Source organism: Quercus lobata, chromosome 5 (genome assembly GCF_001633185.2).
Source record: "Quercus lobata isolate SW786 chromosome 5, ValleyOak3.0 Primary Assembly, whole genome shotgun sequence".
Lineage (NCBI taxonomy): Eukaryota > Viridiplantae > Streptophyta > Magnoliopsida > Fagales > Fagaceae > Quercus > Quercus lobata.
Window position 1 is genome coordinate 88,576,009 of NC_044908.1, and position 6,138 is coordinate 88,582,146.

General features: G+C 34.4%; 1 long non-coding RNA gene across 1 annotated transcript; it reads right to left on the reverse strand.

The window, feature by feature from the left end:
- Positions 1-328: 328 nt before the first annotated feature.
- On the reverse strand, positions 329-5,925 carry LOC115989345. The gene is made up of 3 exons (XR_004091892.1): positions 5,916-5,925; positions 627-628; positions 329-426 (listed from the first exon to the last, which is right to left on the reverse strand). It is a non-coding gene; the product is annotated as an uncharacterized LOC115989345 (long non-coding RNA).
- Positions 5,926-6,138: the final 213 nt, after the last annotated feature.

Sequence of the window (6,138 nt, forward strand, 5' to 3'; positions counted from 1 at the left end):
AGATTCTTACAGGGGACATTCTGCGGTGTAGAGGCTTCGATTTTGTTGATTGGTGCATCTTGTGCCGTAGTAATGGGGAGACGGCGAATCACTTGCTTCTTCATTGTGGAAAAACTTTTCAGTTGTGGAGCCTGGTGTTTAGATCTTTTGGGATTTCTTGGGTCTTGCCAAGATCGATTGCAGATACGCTTTTCGCTGGTGGAACTGGCTCGGAAAGCACTCTTCTAGAGTTTGGAATCTAGCTCCGTTGTGCCTAATGTGGTGCATTTGGAAGGAGCAAAACTGGCGTACTTTTGAGGACAAGGACAAAACTGATGAACAACTGCTCGCTTACTTTAGTGGCTCTCTTTTTGATTGGTCTAGGGCTTGGGGACTCACCTCTAGTGATTCTATCCCTATGTTCCTTAGTTCTCTTCTTTGTAATTACTGAAAGTACTGTAGATGAAAGTAAAAGTTAGCTGAAATAATACAATGAGACTCATAAATAGTACCAAAAATTGCAATGAGACCTATTAATAATAGCAAAAATAAGCTAAATAGTAAAATAAATTGGCTTTATATTTTGTTTCTAAAAGCAACCTTAAAGAACTTGATTAATTCTTTCTTAGAATTCCTATTATCCTTACGTCTAGTGATAAACAAAGTATACATGGTTAGGACTTAGTCTAATAATTCTCACACTGTAAATTTCATATATATTGTGGGGACCAGCCCAGAATAATAGGTTGGCTGGGCCCTGGGCCTGTCCAAGGACCAGTCCGTCCGATGAGACATCACGGCCCAAACAATCCTTATTTAGGCCCACTGGGGTAAAGAGAACACGTCCGAAGAGTAATTCCTCCTCGGACATTGCAAAATCTGGATCAAAGGAGCACCCCAGCCACTATAGTCCATCCAAATACATAAAAAGGAAGGAAACCTGAAATATTTCAGCAAAGGCTGCCACCACCACATTAAATGCATCACAACTACTCTCCTGGCCACATTAATGAAGAGAAGACCCCTGAACAGTGCTACCTTGGCCACTGTAACTCACAAAGAATTGATAAGGGTGTCTGATGGGACAGGTGTTCAAGTAGGGGTTTGGATGATCAACAAATGTAAAGCCCAGATAATGGGAGAGGGCCTATATAATATGTAAAAGTCCCCCAAGAGAGGGGACAGAGAAAAAAGGGAGGGAAGGAACATTAGAGAGATTTTACTGTATGAATATATGCCTATGAACAAAGTTTCGAGCATGATCACTATATAGGGATCTCTCTTTACATCCATCTTTTTCGTTCTTGTTTCTGTATTTCCTTAACCAATGCAACAAACCGTCTAAGCTAACTGAAACCAAGTTCTTTAGCCCATACTCTACAAAAAATTCATTGTGTGGGACTTCTTGGGCCAAGACTTGACCGACAAGGATTGGACCATTAAAATTGTGCCCCTACATATATATATATATATATATATATATATATGTATATATATATGTGTATATATATATATAATTTATTGCATTGTATTTTCATACATATCTCACTATATATAATACCCAACTACAAAATATATTTAATTTGTTAGTTGTTACACCAACAAAACACTTCTAATATAAATCATATTTTCAAATAACACATATTGACTTTTAAAATATACAATCTAATATATTAATTGTATAATTATCCAATAAAACATATTAATATTAAATTTTCCTGCACATCACGCAGGTTTGCGACTAGTATAAATATAATTACTATGTGCAGCCACCTCGGTTGGTCTAGGGTTCGAATCCCACCTCCCCCACACCCCCTATGTACATTTCATATTTAAAAAAAAAAAAAAAAAAAAAAAAAAAAAAAAAAAAAAAAAAAAGAATACCTACTAAAGAAAACCAGCATGGTAGATTAAGCTTGTAAATTTTTTTTTTCTTTTTTTAAAAGCTTGTTTTGTTGACTCTCTGGTCATAACTCATACGGAGCTGTCTACAGAAATCCCTATAAATTTGATGCTAGATAGACTGAATGAGGCCTAAAGAGCAAAATTATTGATCCTTACATCTTAATATGTTGGAAATAATAACTATAGAACTTGGAACCAAAAAAGCAAATGCAACAACGGCACCCAAAAAAAAAAAAAAAGTACAAGATGTTACCTATAAAAGAATCAGAATATAAGTGCCTACATCGAACCAAAAGTTGAATGGCTCCAATGCATATATTTTTGCGCATACTAATGATGAGTTCAGAGAATTTCTAGATTAGTCCAGTCTTCACTTCTACACGTTTTACAATGCCATTTCAAAACTGGATAACTATGAATTGCAACAGACATCAGTTATTTGCAGGAACATCCCACTCTTCCCCTTCTTCGCTGACATGAGACACTTAAATCACCGACACAAAAAATCTACATGTGTCCGTGTTTGTTTGTTTAGACCCTTGTAAATGCAAATTGTTTAACCTAATTAATTAACCAAGTTGTTACTTAGGTTTATTATTCAAATCTAGGTTAAACACAAAAAATTGTATCACTAAGTGTGAAAAAGTAAAGAAGACAACGATATGATGACCCAGGAAAACCAATGAAACTGTCCAGTTTCAAGGTAAAAAACCTGAGAAGGATTTAACCTAAATTTGGTCAAGAAATCATTTAAATCAGCCATCAAATATTTGGCATACCTTAGGAGATATATTTAGTATAGGACATGATCCTGGATGTTTTAGACAGTTCCAAAGATGCCACTAACACTTCCCGCTTAAGCAAGATATGCTTACAAGAGTAATATAGTTTTGAGTTCAGCTAGCAAAAATAATCATCACGAAGGTATGAGAGAATTAAACAAATAGCATAAGACCATTTTGTAATTATTTGCAGGTAAGATTATTTTGTGTACTAAACATGGACTCTACTGTAACTTCTAGAATTACTGTGCCATAAAAAATTTCTAACAATGTTTGTTGCAACGAATCGTTTTAATTACACTTTTTCCTCCGCATATTTTTTGATAACAAAAATGAAAGTCAGCTGTCTTTAACTAAATTTAGTCTCTATTTAGAGAGCATTCAGTGCTCTAACTCATAGGTAAGAATCAATATAAGATTACAGCCCAATTTTAAAGAACTTTCTTTTCAATAGTTAAGTAGAGGTTCAGATCAATCCAACAATTTCTCAGGTGTTAACCCTTTATTCTGTTAAAATAAAGCTATTCAAATGAATGAATTTTATTCTGTTAACTCTTTATTCTGTTAATATATGCTTGTGTTTCCTTGGACTCACAAGGTTACATGCAATGAAAGATGTGTTGGCTATTAGGATTTTTGTTTTTGGGTACTAAAATATTGAGATGGGTTCAAGTTACACTTGGTGTAACTCCACAAAAGTTACACCTTTTTCAAGCCACTGATTTCCAAAAGATCAAACGGTTAAAAACAAAACACTATTATCCATGACATCCATTAAATATTTAACAAATTAATAGCATACTTATTATCTCTTTCCTTATTAAATGCTCCTATATTTTTCTCTCTCTCCTTATTAAGTCATTCATTGTAATTTCTTTTTCTATGCAATTCCTTCTACTATTTCCTTCCTTAGTTTTTTTCTCCCCTGAATAAAACCTCATCCCCTTTTTACAAAATGTTCAAGCACAATTGAATGAAAACGCATCAAAATTTATTTTTGAGAATCAAGAAATCAGAAATTAGCCCAGCTCTCTCTCTCTTTGTGTGGAGATCAGTCGTATCTAATTGATTAAGTGCCGTTGCAAAGAAATCTAAAAATAACTTGAAAGTTAAAAACAAAACATGGGATCTTCAGGATAAATCTATAGGGTAAAAATAAAGTTCAAAGAATTAATGAACCCACCCTCTAACCCCTCCCCCCCCCCCCCCCCAAAAAAAAAAAAAAAAAAAAAAAAACCAATACATACGAATCCAATAGCTCCACCAACCATTTCCATGGTTCTAATAATTAAGAAATATCAAACTTCATTGTTTTGATCTTATGGAATAACAACTCAACTCTTCAAAGAAAAGTTTCAAAATCAAAAACATAATTGTCTATGCTTCAATTACTTGAGCCTTGTTAAGGATTCTACAAATACTAATCATCATACTAGTTTGAGTTCAAATACAAGAGATAGAGATAAGGACATATCTGGCAGCCACACCAAATACAAGTCCTAAGTCTGTAGAAGTCTATCCTTAGTGATAAGATAATCAGGTTTTATCTTAGGTGATGAGGTTGTTTGCAAATCAACGAACATTTAAAAAAGATTAAAAAAATCGAGTAAGTAAAATTGGAACACGAGATACAAAGTACCTAAATTAAAAATAATTAGAAGTTCCTTTCAAGAAATTTGTGGTCTTGTTGTAGTTGTCTGATGCTATTTGTAGCTCCTGATGTGAATATTTTTGCTTGAACATTTTGTTAAAAAGGATGAGGAAAGTGATTGGTTTTATTTAGTGGAGAAAAAACTGACTAAAATAAGAAAAGCATAGAAAGATGGAGATGGTAGAAATGTACTAGGAATTGCATAGAAAAAGGAATTACAATGAAAATTGAAAAAATTAATAAGGAGTGAGAAAAATAGACACAAAAAGCATTTAATAAGGAGAGAGATAATATGTATGCTATTAATTTGGTAAATATTTAATGATATAATTACACTCTCTAAGTTTGATTTTAGTCTTTGACAATTACATTTGGATCTATAAAAGAAAATAGATAAGTCAATGTAATTCACGCCCAAGCCTAAACGTTGTCAACAATTTTAGAGGTACAAGGTTGATTTAACTACAACCCACAAAAGGCATGTCATTGACATACATGAACAGAAAGGCAAGAATTCAAAATGCTATCAACTATCAGAGATTAAATTCAAATTTGAATTGTCAGTGACTAAAGTCAAACTTGGAGAGTGTAATTAACATTTTATTACCCAAAACCAAAAATCCTAATAGCCATAACACATCTTTCATTGCATGTAACCCCGCGAATCCAAGGAAACACAAGCATATAGTAATCCTCAAACCATTAACTATAGTAAATAACTAAATATCCATGAGGAGAGCAGAAAGATTGAATTAAAGAACCCAAAAAACGACTTTCTTCAGGGTCTTGTCTTTTAGAACTAATAGTCAGAGACAAAACTCAACAAAGCAGCTTCCTATGCTGAATTTAATGGAACCAAGCTCGTGGAATAGGGAAGCACCACTAGACAAAACAAGGAACTTGGACCCAACTTGGAAAGAGTGCAAGGTTCCTTCATCTTACATGTGTCAATGTGATAAAAATATAGCTTGATAGACACCCTGATTAACAACAATCCATCTTTAAAGGCCAATGGAACCATCCTTGGGTCCATATCATAAGTCACCCCTTGTGTCACTCTTTGATGTAAATTGCAAAACCGTGGATGCTCTTCTTCAATTTCCTGCAAAAGTGTCTTAGTGTCCATTTGAATTCAAAATAATCTTCAAGGAACCATATGTGAAGTCCCATTTCACATAATGCAATTGCCCTTCAGAATCTCCAATGCATGCCTGAGGGATGGCCTCAAATTCCTTAGCGGTGACTGGTACTCAAATTAATCAAGAGGCTCCTTCTCTACATAATATGTGAGCACTTTATCTCCACCAGTCAGCCAATGTAAAATCCCTCCAACAGACACTTTTTTCTTGACTAAATTGTTATTGCAGTGGCAAATCTCATTTGATTGTGTCCATGCCCCAGATTCTGATGAGTATACTTCAAAAGTATAATATAAGCCCTCCTCCTCCTCCTCCTCAGTCTCAGTCTCAATCTCCAACTGCCTGACTCTAACCAGTTTGAATTTAGTAGAACTGTAAACAGGATCCCGAGTTGGGTCAAACACCAGTCCTATGGTGGTAAGATTGTCTAGAGCAGAAGGTGATTTGAATTTAATCCACTCTTTGTTGGTGGGATTGCAGACATAAATAGCAAGGTCTTGAGCTTGAGCAGGAAAGCAACTCAAACGACAAACAAGAAGACAGAATCAGGGCGAGCAGGATGTCAATTTTTAAAACTTCACACTTTTTTACATTTTTTTATAGTACATATATACTTTAACACACTTTTAGCAAAAAATTAAATAAATTGATAAGTTGATGCCAAATGCCAAATGCACACCAA